The 20,982-nt window shown below is 37.3% G+C and overlaps 1 protein-coding gene across 1 annotated transcript in view; it reads right to left on the reverse strand.

The window, feature by feature from the left end:
- LOC106062913 (atrial natriuretic peptide-converting enzyme-like) overlaps positions 1–20,982 on the reverse strand; it is a 195,208-nt gene that overhangs the window by 117,377 nt on the left and 56,849 nt on the right. The gene's annotated exons all lie outside the window — the stretch shown is intronic.

Below are 20,982 nucleotides of genomic sequence, written 5' to 3' on the forward strand. Positions count from 1 at the left end.
GTTTCATGTGAACTGTACAAGACTATATATTTCTCTTATGTTTCATGTGAACTGTACAAGACTATATATTTCTCTTATGTTTCATGTGAACTGTACAAGACTATATATTTGACTTAGGTTTCATATGAACTGTACAAGACTATATATTTGACTTAGGTTTCATGTGAACTGTACAAGACTATATATTTCACTTGTGTTTCATGTGAACTGTACAAGACTATATATTTCACTTGTGTTTCATGTGAACTGTACAAGACTATATATTTCTCTTATGTTTCATGTGAACTGTACAAGACTATATATTTCTCTTATGTTTCATGTGAACTGTACAAGACTATATATTTGACTTAGGTTTCATATGAACTGTACAAGACTATATATTTGACTTAGGTTTCATGTGAACTGTACAAGACTATATATTTCACTTGTGTTTCATGTGAACTGTACAAGACTATATATTTCTCTTATGTTTCATGTGAACTGTACAAGACTATATATTTGACTTAGGTTTCATATGAACTGTACAAGACTATATATTTGACTTAGGTTTCATGTGAACTGTACAAGACTATATATTTCACTTGTGTTTCATGTGAACTGTACAAGACTATATATTTCACTTGTGTTTCATGTGAACTGTACAAGACTATATATTTCTCTTATGTTTCATGTGAACTGTACAAGACTATATATTTCACTTGTGTTTCATGTGAACTGTACAAGACTATATATTTGACTTAGGTTTCATGTGAACTGTACAAGACTATATATTTCACTTGTGTTTCATGTGAACTGGACAAGACTATATATTTCACTTGTGTTTCATGTGAACTGGACAAGACTATATATTTGACTTATGTTTCGTGTGAACTGTACAAGACTATATATTTCCCTTAGGTTTCATGTGAACTGTACAAGACTATATATTTCCCTTAGGTTTCATGTGAACTGTACAAGACTATATATTTCCCTTAGGTTTCATGTGAACTGTACAAGACTATATATTTGACTTATGTTTCATGGGAACTGTACAAGACTATATATTTGACTTATGTTTCATGGGAACTGGAAAAGACTATATATTTCCCTTAGGTTTCATGTGAACTGTACAAGACTATATATTTCTCTTATGTTTCATGTGAACTGGACAAGACTATATATTTGACTTAGGTTTCATGTGAACTGTACAAGACTATATATTTCTCTTATGTTTCATGTGAACTGGACAAGACTATATATTTCCCTTAGGTTTCATGTGAACTGTACAAGACTATATATTTCTCTTATGTTTCATGTGAACTGGACAAGACTATATATTTCACTTATGTTTCATGTGAACTGTACAAGACTATATATTTCTCTTATGTTTCATGTGAACTGGACAAGACTATATATTTCCCTTAGGTTTCATGTGAACTGTACAAGACTATATATTTGACTTAGGTTTCATGTGAACTGTACAAGACTATATATTTGACTTAGGTTTCATGTGAACTGTACAAGACTATATATTTCACTTGTGTTTCATGTGAACTGTACAAGACTATATATTTCTCTTATGTTTCATGTGAACTGGACAAGACTATATATTTTCCTTAGGTTTCATGTGAACTGTACAAGACTATATATTTGACTTAGGTTTCATGTGAACTGTACAAGACTATATATTTCTCTTATGTTTCATGTGAACTGTACAAGACTATATATTTGACTTATGTTTCATGTAAACTGTACAAGACTATATATTTCCCTTAGGTTTCATGTGAACTGTACAAGACTATATATTTCTCTTATGTTTCATGTGAACTGTACAAGACTATATATTTGACTTATGTTTCATGTAAACTGTACAAGACTATATATTTCCCTTAGGTTTCATGTGAACTGTACAAGACTATATATTTCTCTTAGGTTTCATGTGAACTGTACAAGACTATATATTTGACTTATGTTTCATGTGAACTGGACAAGACTATATATTTCACTTATGTTTCATGTGAACTGTACAAGACTATTTATTTCACTTATGTTTCATGTGAACTGGACAAGACTATATATTTGACTTGTGTTTCATGTGAACTGTACAAGACTATATATTTGACTTGTGTTTCATGTGAACTGTACAAGACTATATATTTCTCTTATGTTTCATGTGAACTGGACAAGACTATATATTTCACTTGTGTTTCATGTGAACTGTACAAGACTATATATTTGACTTGTGTTTCATGTGAACTGTACAAGACTATATATTTCTCTTATGTTTCATGTGAACTGTACAAGACTATATATTTCACTTGTGTTTCATTTGAACTGGACAAGACTATATATTTGACTTGTGTTTCATGTGAACTGTACAAGACTATATATTTGACTTGTGTTTCATGTGAACTGTACAAGACTATATATTTGACTTGTGTTTCATGTGAACTGGACAAGACTATATATTTCACTTGTGTTTCATTTGAACTGGACAAGACTATATATTTGACTTGTGTTTCATGTGAACTGTACAAGACTATATATTTGACTTGTGTTTCATGTGAACTGTACAAGACTATATATTTCTCTTATGTTTCATGTGAACTGTACAAGACTATATATTTCACTTGTGTTTCATCTGAACTGGACAAGACTATATATTTCACTTATGTTTCATGTGAACTGGACAAGACTATATATTTCACTTATGTTTCATGTGAACTGGACAAGACTATATATTTCACTTATGTTTCATGTGAACTGTACAAGACTATATATTTGACTTATGTTTCATGGGAACTGGAAAAGACTATATATTTCACTTGTGTTTCATGTGAACTGTATAAGACTATATATTTCACTTATGTTTCATGTGAACTGGACAAGACTATATATTTGACTTATGTTTCATGTGAACTGTACAAGACTATATATTTCTCTTATGTTTCATGTGAACTGGACAAGACTATATATTTCCCTTAGGTTTCATGTGAACTGTACAAGACTATATATTTCTCTTATGTTTCATGTGAACTGGACAAGACTATATATTTCACTTATGTTTCATGTGAACTGTACAAGACTATATATTTCTCTTATGTTTCATGTGAACTGGACAAGACTATATATTTCCCTTAGGTTTCATGTGAACTGTACAAGACTATATATTTGACTTAGGTTTCATGTGAACTGTACAAGACTATATATTTGACTTAGGTTTCATGTGAACTGTACAAGACTATATATTTCACTTGTGTTTCATGTGAACTGTACAAGACTATATATTTCTCTTATGTTTCATGTGAACTGGACAAGACTATATATTTCCCTTAGGTTTCATGTGAACTGTACAAGACTATATATTTGACTTAGGTTTCATGTGAACTGTACAAGACTATATATTTCTCTTATGTTTCATGTGAACTGTACAAGACTATATATTTGACTTATGTTTCATGTAAACTGTACAAGACTATATATTTCCCTTAGGTTTCATGTGAACTGTACAAGACTATATATTTCTCTTATGTTTCATGTGAACTGTACAAGACTATATATTTGACTTATGTTTCATGTAAACTGTACAAGACTATATATTTCCCTTAGGTTTCATGTGAACTGTACAAGACTATATATTTCTCTTAGGTTTCATGTGAACTGTACAAGACTATATATTTGACTTATGTTTCATGTGAACTGGACAAGACTATATATTTCACTTATGTTTCATGTGAACTGTACAAGACTATTTATTTCACTTATGTTTCATGTGAACTGGACAAGACTATATATTTGACTTGTGTTTCATGTGAACTGTACAAGACTATATATTTGACTTGTGTTTCATGTGAACTGTACAAGACTATATATTTCTCTTATGTTTCATGTGAACTGGACAAGACTATATATTTCACTTGTGTTTCATGTGAACTGTACAAGACTATATATTTGACTTGTGTTTCATGTGAACTGTACAAGACTATATATTTCTCTTATGTTTCATGTGAACTGTACAAGACTATATATTTCACTTGTGTTTCATTTGAACTGGACAAGACTATATATTTGACTTGTGTTTCATGTGAACTGTACAAGACTATATATTTGACTTGTGTTTCATGTGAACTGTACAAGACTATATATTTGACTTGTGTTTCATGTGAACTGGACAAGACTATATATTTCACTTGTGTTTCATTTGAACTGGACAAGACTATATATTTGACTTGTGTTTCATGTGAACTGTACAAGACTATATATTTGACTTGTGTTTCATGTGAACTGTACAAGACTATATATTTCTCTTATGTTTCATGTGAACTGTACAAGACTATATATTTCACTTGTGTTTCATCTGAACTGGACAAGACTATATATTTCACTTATGTTTCATGTGAACTGGACAAGACTATATATTTCACTTATGTTTCATGTGAACTGGACAAGACTATATATTTCACTTATGTTTCATGTGAACTGTACAAGACTATATATTTGACTTATGTTTCATGTGAACTGGACAAGACTATATATTTCACTTGTGTTTCATGTGAACTGTATAAGACTATATATTTCACTTATGTTTCATGTGAACTGGACAAGACTATATATTTCACTTATGTTTCATGTGAACTGGACAAGACTATATATTTCTCTTAGGTTTCATGTGAACTGTACAAGACTATATATTTCACTTGTGTTTCATGTGAACTGTACAAGACTATATATTTCACTTGTGTTTCATGTGAACTGGACAAGACTATATATTTCTCTTAGGTTTCATGTGAACTGTACAAGACTATATATTTCACTTGTGTTTCATGTGAACTGTACAAGACTATATATTTCTATTATGTTTCATGTGAACTGGACAAGACTATTTATTTCACTTATGTTTCATGTGAACTGGACAAGACTATTTATTTCACTTATGTTTCATGTGAACTGTACAAGACTATATATTTCTATTATGTTTCATGTGAACTGTACAAGACTATATATTTCACTTGTGTTTCATGTGAACTGTACAAGACTATATATTTCTATTATGTTTCATGTGAACTGGACAAGACTATTTATTTCACTTATGTTTCATGTGAACTGGACAAGACTATTTATTTCACTTATGTTTCATGTGAACTGGACAAGACTATATATTTCACTTGTGTTTCATACATGTACAATGAAGTTGAAAGTTGTGTTTATATTGTAAATAAAGTTCTATTTAGTTTGTTTTAAAAAGTTTTTTCACTTTTTATTCAAGTTCTATGTTAAAATTGTGTACTTCTACAAGGGTTTAGGAGCTTCACACAACAATGACCACGTATCAACAATTATATTTCTTATATATATATATATATATATATATATATATATATATATATATATATATATACACACACATATATACATATATATATACATATACAAGGTTTGCTTTGAGCACAGCTTCTACTCAAGCCCCTAGACTTAGGCGGAGCTCCGATGTTTCTGTCCAATGTCAACATTCCTTTCCAGTCAAGTTGCTAGCAGTGCACAATGTAAAGCGCACATTCTCCACAAACTTGGATGGCAGTATGCAAGGCAGGGTTATACCAATACTGTTTGTTGGAACATACTGTAATAACTTCAGGAAGGCACATCAAGGAGGCAAGGATGTTTATTTACAGGAACATCTTAAATACATTAGAACAACAGCTATCTTTAGCACAGTCTCTTCTTATCAGCTCTCCACTTGGGCGGAACTTCTTTATTTCTTCCTAATGTTGACATCCTTTTGAGTCTAGTCTAGAACAGTGCCTAACTTGTGCACTAGCTTAGATGGCGGTGCGCATGACCAGGTTAACACATTAACCCCTAATCTCTCAAGTCACACAGCCTGCCACCTCTAATCTCTCAAGTGACACAGCCTGCCACCTCTAATCTCTCAAGTCACACAGCCTGCCACCTCTAATATTTCAAGTCACACAGCCTGCCAACTCTAATCGCTATAAAATCAGTGCAACTTTTGACACGAATTACTTTAGCACAGTTATAAAACAATCAAAGATGAATTTCTTGACAGATTTGAGCAGTTCAAAACCAACAAAACAATTCTAGCATTCCTGGTACACCATCTCAACACAAATAGTCTCGAAATCTACACAAATGTATATGGAATTGATGCTGGATCAAGTGCAATTGCTCGATTTAAAAAGTAAAGCTTTGTGGGGTAGAAAATTTACAGTTAAAAAGCTAGTTGGAAGTGTTGAAGGTCCAGAAATGTAGGTACGTAACGCAACCAAAATGGACAGCTGTAAAAGGAATGACGCGAGTTGATTCTGCGCATGGAATAATCTTCCAAATTTCTACAAAATGTGGTGAAGAAGTTGGCATTTGGAATGCTGACTATCTTTGGTAGCACCAACACTGTATCGGGAGGTTTCCATGCTGATCTTAGGTGATCACTTAACGCTACTCTACTTATTCCAGAAGAGTTAGAAGAGTCCTATCAAAGACGACGTGTTGCACTGTTTGCTTTTATGTGAAATATAACGACAAATGTTTTAAATTTCTTGAAATGATCGAAACAAGAATATGGCTTAAATATATTTCTCGTCCTTTGGGAATTCGACGGGGGCCGCCTCTGAGTTTGTGTGATAACACAAAGTTTCTTTGTAATCTTTTTAAAAATAGATTCATGTTTTGTTAGATACAATAAATAATTGTTTTAAGTTTCAAATTGATCAGTGAACTGGAATGGGAGAAATAACCTGTTAAAATTTTGTACCAGACAGAGTGAGTTTATATAAGCTTGGTACAAATGACTCTGTGCTGTAAGGGAAACAACTACTTTGAAAAGTGTTCACAAAACTGAAGTACTTGTATAAAAGACTTTGTTGGCTGGTGGAAATTCTATACACCGGACACGTCAAAAGTTTTTAGTATTTATGGATTCGTTACATTTCTGAAACAAAAGTTAAATAAAAACTAAATGGCATGCACGAATTCAATGTCATGTGTCATATGTCGTCTTTGGACGCACAAAGAGAATGTTGACTGTGACGATACGAAACTTGCATACATAAGTTCATTTTAGTTTTTCCCAGCAAACCGTGAGAAACTTAATTTTTAACTTAAACAATTATTTTCTTGTCCACCCATAACTAATTTATTGTAGGATTTATCCCCCCTCGCACGTTTCTCACGGGACGAATCTAGACGTAAAACATTAACTAGCCTCTCGAGGGCTAACTTTTAATTATTGACCGCTGGACAGCGCTGCACCCGCGCTACACGCCGCGGCCTAATAACTTTTCACACCTAACCCCCCCTCCCCCCCCCCCCCCCCCCGCAGGATACACATCGCTCTAAGAATAGCATTGCACTCGGGCTGGACAGATACATATTCGCTTAAGACTTTACTCCCACGGTAGGCAACGAATATTGACCATAAATCTGACCTGACGCCTGACATCTCCGGTACATCGATACATGTGAGAAAATCAGTTAGCTTTCTTCCCCACCCGGTAAACGAAAAGTCCCATCTATATATAGAGAGAGACCAAAGCATTCCAAGTTAGGCCCGCTAGGATTCTTACAGTCTCCTCTGTTAGGAAGTTTAGTTGTGAGATTTCATTAGGGACAAACGGGTAAGTGTAAACATTTTACTATACTCATTTTATCTCATAGGAATGTGTGAGTACACACTAGTACACAACCACGTTCCCCGTCATTACATTATGACTTTACTATGTATGTACATTGTACTATTTTATGTCGATACTATATCTTCATATAGTAATACTAATGCCGCTATGGTTGTCTACATTTGAAACCATAGTTATTATATATGATTTTGTTATGTTTCTCCATTCCTGTATTTTAGTGATGGATGTAAACAATAACCTTTCGTGAATCTAAGTACTGTCTAAGAACTTAGATCACAGTGCTCTAAACTTACAGAGCCCATGTGAAATTAGTCATTTCACATTTCTGTTGTATATCCCTCAAACATGTTATTATGTCTCCCACCCTTGTGAACTTATAGTTCCTTGGATGAATGTAATTTTGATTAACTATATCAAACACTTATTACTGTAGCCATATCCCTAATATTTTATTTTCATCTTATCCTTTAGTATATAATATGCTCATTCCCCATTTTACTGTAACTGATTACTTATTGCCGTAATCTCATTTAATGGATGAATCTTAGCTAGTATCATCCTACATTATATGATGACACATTTACTGTAGTTATCTTACCTGTATTTTGTTTGCTATTGAGTTATACGCATGCTTTAAGATTTTATACATGATTGTCTTAAATGCCTTATTGGGATTGATACCAATGCCTACATCTGAATGATTGCAAGGCATATGGGAATCCCTGCTCAATACCTTTAGGAGGTTCCTAATTGTCTTTCTTATCCCCAGCCTGGTTGCTACCCCTGGTTGCTACCCCTGATTGCTACCCCTGATTGCTACCCCTGGTTACTACGCACGATTGCTACAACTACCAGATCTCCATAGAAAGCTGTAACCGAGGCAGACCACACCAGATACACCCCCCCCATTACATACCTGTTAGCAAGAAGGCATCGCCTACTGTCCTTGGCCTTAACATATTGCCCAGTGTCCACAGTGCCCTATACTGCCCAGTATCATCTGCCCAGTACCCGGCCCAAACTGTCCACTGCCCAATAGTTATTGCCTAATGCCGACAGATTAGAGCAACCTTCGCAGCAGAAGACAAACTGGTGTTGAGTTAGCACGGCTCTCTACGAGCTAGAGATCACAGCTGAGAGATCGTCCCACTACAACTTAGTCTGCAGCACCAACCATCTCTATTGCTAAACAGGCAGCGGCCTCACCCTAGAGCCAGCTTGCCTACAGCATAGAGAATATCCCGAGCCGACGTCCTAAGACAGAGCCGGATGACTCATCCTTCTGAGTGCCAGTCTTACGACCGCCAGAAGACGACCCAGGAGCTAGCAGCTAAGAAAAATAAGTAGCAGACTTAGGAACATTCTTCTCCTCCAATCACTCAATAATTAGCAATCCATGATGAACAGTTATTTTAGATATTAGCACCTTTATTTCTTTTATTTTCTTAATTATAATTTTAATTGATCACTTTCCTTTGTAAACTTTCATTCATTAAATTATTTTTATTTATGAACTTATAATATTGGTCTGTTCTTACTGTTAGTTGCGGTGTGCCTGTACAAAATCTTATATGTGAGCGAAAAAAAAAATTAATAAAATTTCCCCTAGACATAAATAAACAAGCCAAATAATAACTAATTAACATCTCGTCACATATAAATGGGGGCCTGTCCGGGATCTGAAACTAGAATCCTATATTAGACAGGCACAGGCATACAGCAGTAGAACTTTCCTAAATTTAACATACTTTCATTATCTTAAAGTAACGGATTGCAAACGGAGTGAAGAGTGTTACTAGAGTCTTTATATTATATCTATCTTACTTTAGATGTTATCACATATCAACTTTGTATAATATTATTATTTGTGGTTATTTTAAGTAGCATTACTGTGCTTAATATTATATTATTATTACGGGCAACGTGGTTGTTTCATACGGGCTTCATATAACGCTCTTACTTCAATAATATCCCTCCTTTAATTCTTAGTAGTCTCCAATTTTATTTCTCTCATACGTAAATAATGGCCAGCAATACTAGATCCAAGACTGACTCTGACAGAAAACTTAAAATACAAGAACTGACAGAGACAGCGGCATTGTTAGAGTTAAAGGGTCCAAGTCGCTCTGACTACATCCGACAAAAGTTGGATGAGTGGGAGAGACGAGAATTCGAGTTAGCAATAGAGAGGGAGAAAAATGAGCACGAGCTAGCCAAAGATAAAGAAAAACATGAGCACGAGTTAGCCATGGAGCGGGAGAGACAGGCAACCGAAAGAGTTAGAATAGCTCAAGAGAATGAGACGGCTCGCACAGTAGCCGATTCTCAGCCTGCTAGCCCAGCTTCCAGCCAAGGGTCCTCAAGTAGCTCACCAAACATCCCCTTCGAGCCCTTCGATGAGAAGAGCGAAAGTGTTGAGGTTTACTTAACACGATTCGAAGAGGTGGCACGCTATTATAGCTTGCCCAAGGATAGGTGGTGTTTTAGACTAGCGCAATGCCTTCGAGGCAAAGCTTACGAGGCTTACACAAAGCTCCCCTCATACCAACGGGAGGACTTTGAAGCCCTAAAAGAGGCACTATTGGTTCAATTTGAGCTAACCTCTGATTCATACCATAAGAAGTTTCGAGGGTCCCGCCTTGAGCGCAAAGAAACTTATGTCAATCTTTGCGACAGGCTGGACAAATACCTCGGAAAATGGCTAGCCCTCAGCAAAATGCCCGAAACATTTGAAGGTCTTAGAAACCTTATTCTGGCTGAGCAGCTTCGAGACTGCCTAACGCAGGAAACTCGAATATATGTCAATGAGCAACAGGCGACTGACCCTTCTGACATTGCAATTGCTGCAGACCGATACATAGCTGCCAGACGAGACCAGAAAGCTAAGACACCCGTAACAGAACCACAATCTAGCGAAACCTCCCCTGCCCAGCCCACACCTCACAACCAAAATCAAAACAACCAGGCACGTGTCCCTTCACAACACCCATCCAACCAGTCGAACCGCCCTCCCCATCAATCACGCCAGAATAATTCCTACCACCCCCCTCACCGTGACTCACATAACACGCGTGACAACAGGAGGACTCAACAACAACATGCCCCACACGTCGTATCGGCCCTGACGACCGTTCGACGGCTCAAGACTGGTAACCCTGTAGACCCTCAAATCCCATGTGTACCGCCACACCCCTCTACATCACCCCCAGGTGTAGAGCAGGCCCTAATAAACGGCGTTCAAACTTATATCATGTTTGATACAGCCTGCTCTTTTACTTCCATAATAAGGGAAGCGCTGATTGATTCGGCAGATCTCACCGGTGAAACGGTAGAGATCCAAACCGTCGACAAAACTACACCTCCAATGGTCTTGCCCATAGCGAGGGTTCATGTAGAATGTCGATACGTGCACGGGACCATAAACGCCGCTGTTATGGAGTCACCCGTGTACGACTTTATTCTTGGCTCCCAATACGTACCATTAGGAAATGTCAAGAAGCCATATTTTTCCCTGCCAGTCGGTAGAACGACTAGACAGAAGGATGGCCCAAATCAGTCAAACACTGGGCGCCATCACTCAACACCTCAGTTCAACCGAACTAAGGAAATTAAACCCCTAATTCCTGGCATTGACAGTGTCAGACGGCGTTGGTATGGTCAACAATCTTGGCCCCCACGTATAAATATGATACCTGCATGGAATCACAAAGGTGGTAGTCACCACCGATTCCCGCCCAGTCCATCATGTTGCAACTCCTCCCCATCACCCCCCACTGCTTCAGGTAGGACGCACAGGTACCCAAACAAACCTGACCTCAACCACAGGTCACGTTATTCTCCACCCAAACACAACAGTCCACGGTGGGATCGAAATTAGACTTAAAACGGATACCTGGACGCCCAATCTCCCTTACGAACCGGTCCTCGAATTCAGATTCATTTTTTTTTCCCCTTAGGACAATTAGACTGGACAACGACAAAGCTCAAATGAAACTTATATGCAAGTACTAATAGTATTCTGCGAATACTTTTTAAGTGGGTGGGTATGTGACGATACGAAACTTGCATACATAAGTTCATTTTAGTTTTTCCCAGCAAACCGTGAGAAACTTAATTTTTAACTTAAACAATTATTTTCTTGTCCACCCATAACTAATTTATTGTAGGATTTATCCCCCCTCGCACGTTTCTCACGGGACGAATCTAGACGTAAAACATTAACTAGCCTCTCGAGGGCTAACTTTTAATTATTGACCGCTGGACAGCGCTGCACCCGCGCTACACGCCGCGGCCTAATAACTTTTCACACCTAACCCCCCCTCCCCCCCCCCCCCCCCGCAGGATACACATCGCTCTAAGAATAGCATTGCACTCGGGCTGGACAGATACATATTCGCTTAAGACTTTACTCCCACGGTAGGCAACGAATATTGACCATAAATCTGACCTGACGCCTGACATCTCCGGTACATCGATACATGTGAGAAAATCAGTTAGCTTTCTTCCCCACCCGGTAAACGAAAAGTCCCATCTATATATAGAGAGAGACCAAAGCATTCCAAGTTAGGCCCGCTAGGATTCTTACAGTCTCCTCTGTTAGGAAGTTTAGTTGTGAGATTTCATTAGGGACAAACGGGTAAGTGTAAACATTTTACTATACTCATTTTATCTCATAGGAATGTGTGAGTACACACTAGTACACAACCACGTTCCCCGTCATTACATTATGACTTTACTATGTATGTACATTGTACTATTTTATGTCGATACTATATCTTCATATAGTAATACTAATGCCGCTATGGTTGTCTACATTTGAAACCATAGTTATTATATATGATTTTGTTATGTTTCTCCATTCCTGTATTTTAGTGATGGATGTAAACAATAACCTTTCGTGAATCTAAGTACTGTCTAAGAACTTAGATCACAGTGCTCTAAACTTACAGAGCCCATGTGAAATTAGTCATTTCACATTTCTGTTGTATATCCCTCAAACATGTTATTATGTCTCCCACCCTTGTGAACTTATAGTTCCTTGGATGAATGTAATTTTGATTAACTATATCAAACACTTATTACTGTAGCCATATCCCTAATATTTTATTTTCATCTTATCCTTTAGTATATAATATGCTCATTCCCCATTTTACTGTAACTGATTACTTATTGCCGTAATCTCATTTAATGGATGAATCTTAGCTAGTATCATCCTACATTATATGATGACACATTTACTGTAGTTATCTTACCTGTATTTTGTTTGCTATTGAGTTATACGCATGCTTTAAGATTTTATACATGATTGTCTTAAATGCCTTATTGGGATTGATACCAATGCCTACATCTGAATGATTGCAAGGCATATGGGAATCCCTGCTCAATACCTTTAGGAGGTTCCTAATTGTCTTTCTTATCCCCAGCCTGGTTGCTACCCCTGGTTGCTACCCCTGATTGCTACCCCTGATTGCTACCCCTGGTTACTACGCACGATTGCTACAACTACCAGATCTCCATAGAAAGCTGTAACCGAGGCAGACCACACCAGATACACCCCCCCCCATTACATACCTGTTAGCAAGAAGGCATCGCCTACTGTCCTTGGCCTTAACATATTGCCCAGTGTCCACAGTGCCCTATACTGCCCAGTATCATCTGCCCAGTACCCGGCCCAAACTGTCCACTGCCCAATAGTTATTGCCTAATGCCGACAGATTAGAGCAACCTTCGCAGCAGAAGACAAACTGGTGTTGAGTTAGCACGGCTCTCTACGAGCTAGAGATCACAGCTGAGAGATCGTCCCACTACAACTTAGTCTGCAGCACCAACCATCTCTATTGCTAAACAGGCAGCGGCCTCACCCTAGAGCCAGCTTGCCTACAGCATAGAGAATATCCCGAGCCGACGTCCTAAGACAGAGCCGGATGACTCATCCTTCTGAGTGCCAGTCTTACGACCGCCAGAAGACGACCCAGGAGCTAGCAGCTAAGAAAAATAAGTAGCAGACTTAGGAACATTCTTCTCCTCCAATCACTCAATAATTAGCAATCCATGATGAACAGTTATTTTAGATATTAGCACCTTTATTTCTTTTATTTTCTTAATTATAATTTTAATTGATCACTTTCCTTTGTAAACTTTCATTCATTAAATTATTTTTATTTATGAACTTATAATATTGGTCTGTTCTTACTGTTAGTTGCGGTGTGCCTGTACAAAATCTTATATGTGAGCGAAAAAAAAAATTAATAAAATTTCCCCTAGACATAAATAAACAAGCCAAATAATAACTAATTAACATCTCGTCACATTGACTTCAAAATATTGACAATGACAACATAAATGACATTTTCTGAATTGGCTACAACAAAAACCCGAGACTAAATATATAAAGATTAAAGCAACACGCTCTCTCTCTCTCTCTCTCTCTCTCTCTCTCTCACACAGCTTGCTAGACAATGACAACAATGACATCAGATGACAGCAGCGTCACTTAAGTCCGACGTCAATAATTAATTACAATAAGAAAACGCAAGAAACTAATGTTGGCCTGAAGTGTTGACCAACCCCTGGCCAGCGAGACAGGGTCATTTATCCGCGATGGCTAATGCCAGATTGTACAAATATTTCCTATTTCAATTATTTGAGTGTCGGTTCAAAAGAAAGAAACAACACATTTGATTTGTCTTCCGAGTCTTGATGGATTTCTCATTATCCGACACTCTCAATAGTTACATTGTGTTGGACGTTAGCTTGGTACACGTGACATCTTTTTTTATATTGAATTCTAGAACAAGGAAACGAAAGTAGACTGATCAGTCGAATGATTAATCAATTAATCTCAATCAATCAATTAATTAATCAATCAGTCTGTTTATCTATCTATCTATCATGGGTGTAGCCAGAATTTGTTTCGGGGGTTGGGTATATATATGTGTGTGCATGGGCGTAGCCAGGTGGGGGTGTTGGGGTGCACCCCCCCCCCCGGAATGAAATCCCTCCCCCCGCAGGGAAGGGGGGGGGGTCGGAATTTAGTGATTGATTTTTTGCTTTGATTTTTTTATTTTAGGTGAGATTTTAATACTAAACTATCTTTTGAGTTTTGAGTTTAAAACCCCCTACAAGGGGTTTTCGAGGTTAAAACCCCTACCAGGGGAGGTTTGAGGTTAAAACCCCTACCGGGGGGGGGGTTGAGTTTAAAACCCTCTACAAGGGGTTTTTGAGGTTATAACCCCTACCAGGGGGAGTTTGAGTTTAAAACCCCCTACTAGGGGGGTTTGAGTTTAAAAAACCCCTACCAGAGGTTTTCGCACTAAAATTCCCCTCTTCTATAACACAAAACAAAAAAATGCATACGACAATCCCCCAAATTTCACGAGCACAGCTAAGGAACATTTTGATTTTTAAACCCCCTCCAAAATTTCCGATAAACCCCCTCTTCAATATAAAAAAAGAAAATTACACACTCAAAATTCTATGAGCGTAGCCAAATGGGTTTTGAGTTAACCCCCCACCCCCTCTTCAGTAGGGTTTGAAGCTAAAAAATAACTCTTCAATACCCGGTATAAAAAAAACGCAAATTACGCACTCAAAATGTTATGAGCGTAGCTAAATGGGTTTTAACTCAGTTTTGAATTTAAACCCCCCTTCAGCGGGGTTTGAAGGTCATAAATACCTCTTTAATATTAAAAACAAAGCAAATTATACACTCAACATGTTATGAGTGTATTCAAAGGGGTTTTGAGTTTAAACTCCCCTCCAGAGGAGTTTGAAGCTAAAAAATACCTCTTCAATATAAAAAAAAAGAAAATTACACACTCAGAAATCTATGAGCGTAGCCAAAGTGGTTTTGAGTTTAAACCCCCGGCAAGCGGGGTTTGAAGTTAAAAAATACATCTTCAATGTAAGAAAAAAGAAAATTATGCACTCAAAATGCTTTGAGCGTTGCCAAAAGGAGTTTTGAGTTTAAACCCCCCTTCAGAGTGGTTTGATGCTATAAAATAACCTTTTCAAATTACACACTAAAATTATTTGAGCGTAGCCAAGACGATTTGGGTTTTTGAGTTTAAATCCCTATCCTACAGATTGCTTTTTTAAAAGTTTAAAACCCCTCCAGATGGTTTTGAGTTTAAAATCCCCTTACAGAGCATTTGAGTTGGAACACCTCTATCTTCAATATTATTCTAAAGCAAACTACAGTTACTAAATTCTATGACAGTAGCTAAATGGCGTTTTGAATTAAAAAAAAACATAACTCCAGAGGTTTTTTAGTTTAAAACCCCAAACAGATGATTTTGATAAAACTTCACTTTTCGATATAAAATCTAAAGCAAACTACAGTCACTTAATTCCAAGAGCGTATTCAATAAAGGTTTCTACCAGTGTCTGGGCTCAATTAATAAAGTGCAGTGAATAGTCATCTGTTGAAATTGAAAAACAATAAATGTGGCTCAACAAAGATGGCTAAGACAGATCTTAGGAGTCAGTTAAAGAGATCGGGTGTAAATCAAGGAAATCCTATGCCGAACTGGGAGTCGACCCCTTAACAAGATTGTGACAGAGCGTCGCATGAGGTTTTCGGGACATGTTCTCCGACAAAATGAATTAGGCATAAGAAGAGTTGCGATGACATCCTAGTACAACTTGGCGCCACTCATTCATGGAGGTCCTCAGAGCAGGTGGGAAGAGGCTTCAGACATTACCAGTGACAGATTTTTGTGGAAACAGCTTGACGGCAAATGCGCCGAACGGAGCGGGAGGGTCTAAGTCAGTAAGAATAGCACATTAGGTTTTTGAAATAAAACTTTTTAATAGCAGGAAAATGCACTGTAGATACCTCAGAATATGCATTTTGTTGGCTTTCAATATCAGAAATAGTGCTTGGCGGCGGGGCTCCGCCCCGCGCTGGGTGAACTCCAAGCGCTCCCCCAGACCCCCTTGCTGGCAATGGCAGGGAGTCAAAAATTTTCCCACTAACTCCAGGAAGAACCTATTCTAGGGCACAATAAGCGTCTTCAGAAAGAATGATGGGTCAGAATGTAGTAAAGATTATACACACACACACACATACATACATATAAATATATTTTTTTCGCGGGGGGAGGAGGGGGGGGGAGAAAAAAATCCTCCCCAAACCCCTCCCCCCGAAAAAAAATCCTGGCTACGCCCATGTGTGTGTGTGTACATATTTAATCTTTATTACATTCTGACCCTCCATTCTTTCAGTATTCGTTTATTGCACCCTAGACTAGGTTAGTGAAAAAAAACTCTAGACAACCGGCCTTACCAGCAATGGGAACTGGGGGAGCGCTGTGAGCTGAGCCCCTCCGCCAAGCATTATTTCCTGCATTTAAAACAAAAATGCATTTTCTGAGGTATCTACAGTGCATTATACAGCTTTTAAAAAATTTTAGTCCAAAAACCTAATTTGGTTTACTTATTTACTTAGGACTTGGATCCTCCCGTGCCGTTCGGCGCATTGGGCAGCAAGCTGTCTCCCCAAAAATATGTCACTGGCAATGTCTGAAGTCTCTTCCCACCTGGTGTCCACTGCTCTGAAGTCTTCCATGAAAGTGTGGCTCCAAGTTATATGAGGACGTCCCTGTTTGCAATTTCCTCTTAATGTCCTCCTTGTCGTTGCAACACTTGGTATGCGTAGTTCATTTTGTCGGAGAACATGTCTCGCAAACCTCATGCGACACTCTGTCACAACCTCACTTAGTGCTCGACTTCCAGTTCGGCGTAGGATTTCCTTGATTAAGACACAATCTCTATAACTGACTCCTAAAATACGTCTAAGCCATCTTTGTTGAGCCACATTTAGTGTTTTTTTCAATTTCGGCAAACGACTTCCATGCTATTCACTGCACTTTATTAATGGAGACGAGCAACTGGTAGAAACGTGTAACCTGTCTTGGCTATGGTATTGGAATTTGGGGATTGCAGTTTGCTTTAGACTTTATATCAAAAAGTTTTTTGGTTAAAACCATCTGTTTGGTGTGTGTGTGTGGGGGGGGGGAGATTAAACTCAAAACCCTTTGGCTAAGTTCATAGAATTTAGTGACTGTAGTTTGCTTTGGAATAATATTGATCTGGGAGTTTTCAACCTCACAACTATCTGTTGAGGGATTTTAAACTCAAAACCATCTGGAAGGGTTTTAAGCTTAAAGCCCTTTAGAAGTGGGGGTTTAAACTCAAAACCCCACATGGCTTCGCTCATATAATTTGAGTGTGCAGTTTGCTTTTTTTATATTGAAGAGGTGGTTTCTAGCTTCAAATCTCGCTGGAAAGAGGGGGGGGGGGGTTAAAACTCAAAACCCTTTGAATGGTGTTTTTAAACACAAACAGCTCTTGGCTGCGCTCATAAAAACTGGTGACTGATATATGCTTTAGTCTTGTATTGAAGAAGGGGCTTTTTATTGTAAAAAAAAATTAGGAAGGGGTTTTAAACTCAAAATCCCTCTTGGCTACGCTCATAGAATATTGATTGAGTAGTTTGCTTTTTTATATTGAAGAGTTCGTTTGTAGCTTCAAACCTCTCCGGAGGGAGGCTTTTAAACTCAAAACCCTCTGGATAGTGTTTTAACATAAAGCCCTATGCAGGAGGTTTTTAAACACAAAACCTCTCTTGGCTACGCTCATAAAATCTGGTGACTTTGTATGCTTTAGTCTTATATTGAAGAGGGGGTTTTATTGTACAAAAAAATTTCGCAGGGGGTTTTACACTCAAAATCCCTTTTGGCTACGCTCATAGAATCGTGAGTGTGTAGTTTGCTTTTTTTGTATATTGAAGAGGTAGTTTGTAGAGGTAGTTTGTAGAGGTAGTTTGTGATATGTAGCTGCAAACCCCGCTGGAGGGGGGGGGGTAAACTGAAAACCCTCTGGATGGTGTTTTAACATAAACCCCTCTTGGCTACGCTCATTGAATCTGGTGACTGATGTATTCTTTAGTCTTATATTGAAGAGGGGTTTTATTATAACAAACATTTCGGATGGGTTTTAAACACAAAATCCCCATTAGCTATGCTTTTGGAATTTGGGGATTGTCGTATGCATTTTTTTTCTGTTTTATTTAAGAGAGGGGGGGGGGTTAACATCAAAACCCCATGGAAGGGGATTTTAAACTCTAAACCCCTTTGGCTGCGCTGGGGCAAGTGATGGTTTAATATTAAAATCTCACCCGAAATGAACAAAATCAAAGCAAAAAATCTATCTATCTATCTACTTTGCTACTAACGTTTACACAGCTTCTGTCAACTCACTCTGTCTGTCTGTCCACGTTATTTCCTCCACACCTATTCTCGAATGAAGCTGAAAATTCGTACAATTATTGACATAGACAAGACATGAATTTTTTTTTTAAAGTAACCAATTAGACAATTAATTACTGGTAATTCATTATTTTATTTAATAGCAACATTGGAAGCTAATACTTAAGTATTCACAGATATGGCTAAATTTTATTGGGTTAGTCCCCTTAAATAATTGTTAACGCTATTTCTTCCTCACGCATTTTCCGCTCAAGTTGATACTTTAAACAATTATTAATTGTACCTAACAAAACATAAATCAATTAACGAAAATAATTAGTCCATTGGTAATTAATTATTTTGTTTTAATAACGAATAAGGGAAATAGCTTGTACATAATTGGTAAATTGAATTTTTAGGACGGAGTTATGCTTTGTTTTTTTTAAAAGAATTGTAAAAATATTTTGCTTGTTTTAAAAATGCACGAAACACCAACCTAGAAGATAGATGACAAATAAAGACAGATAGATAAAAAGAGAGAGATACTATGTTAGGGGGGGGGAGATGACTTTAGATGATAAGGAAAAGACATAGAAAATATAAGAGAAAGAGAGAGAGAGAGAGAGAGAGAGAGAGAACACTGGATAGGAAAGAAATCATGAAATGAAAAAGAAATGACAGATCAATGAAGGCAGACAGAAGACAAAGATTGAGAACTAAAAAGCTCGATCTACAAACACAACAGGAGTGGAAGAAAAAACAACAAACAAGGTTCGTGTGTGTGTGTGTGTGTGTGTGTCTAATTGTGTGAGAGGGAGAGATGAGGGGAGGGGGGGGGGGGAGAAGTGGGAGAAAGAAAAAGAAAAACTAAGGGGAATAACCAATGAATACCTAAGCGTATATAATCCTAAATGTTACTTCCCTTTTATGGCCTGCTTTATAGCTCGTCATTGCCCACATGGTGATGCAGATTGTGATTTGAGTTAAGTAACTAGTAATGTACAACTCTACATAGATTGGAGATTTATTATTGACATATTCAATAGAAATCTTCAATTCAAAGCTGAAATGTTAACTTTCATTTTACGCTAAGGAAATCTCATTGACTGTTATTCGGATTCCCATATAATTTTGTACATATGTTGCTTTTACCTCCTAGACGCCCCCTAAGAAAATGTTTTGACAGATTCTCAACATGACCGCTACTATACAAAACTTTGTATTTTATTGTCGGTATTTTCTCAACTGACAACAATCTATTTATAAAGCATTTAAAATATCACACCAATAAAGTGACCAATTCCATATTTTTAATTCATTTTTTTCTTTTTTCCTAAGTCTACTTATGTTTATATGCCTTACGTCATTTCTGCTTCCTTTTAGACGCGGTCTAAATAAACAACAAATAATCCTAATAAAATAAAAATAAATAAATTATAGCGTTTATATAGCTCTACTTTCATGCTCATAGCATGCTCAGAGCGCTTTCGTCAAATCGCATTTGTGGACCAGTTGGTAGGTGGGTATCTGGGAGAAGGTTTTCCATGCTGCCTTTAGGCGCTCAGTAATCATAACTCTGTTTGAGTCAAGTGTCGAACCTCGAGCCTCCTTTCACAGCTAGCCAAGTCAAGCCAAGTTCAAGCTTACTTGGCCTCTCGATCACGCTTCCTACTAATAGCATTAAAAAAAGGTTTAGATTTTTTTTCTTATGAATAAAAGATGTAGATAAAAAGTTTACAACTACTCACAGAGGCTATATATAGATTTAAAATCTGAAAAGTTATTTCTATGCCTGAAACTGATTGTATAAAGAAATATTTGCGGTGTCTAATAATGCAAATTACTGAGTATAAGATTTTAAAAGAAGGAAAGAAAAAGGACGGGGGGGGGGATGTTTAAACCTTAAACATGCGTATCCGGTGTGTACTACTTGTCTATAATAGAAACACAAACATACAACTCAGCAATTTAGTCATACTGAAACACAGCTCTCTAAAAACACCAAAACGGATTCAATTGAACTTTTGTACACCCGTTTCATTGACCCCTGGGGTGCGTGCTAGGAAACAGTTTTGTACACACGTTCCATTGACCTTTGGGTG

The sequence above is a fragment of the Biomphalaria glabrata genome, chromosome 2 (genome assembly GCF_947242115.1).
Source record: "Biomphalaria glabrata chromosome 2, xgBioGlab47.1, whole genome shotgun sequence".
In the NCBI taxonomy this organism is placed as follows: Eukaryota; Metazoa; Mollusca; class Gastropoda; family Planorbidae; genus Biomphalaria; species Biomphalaria glabrata.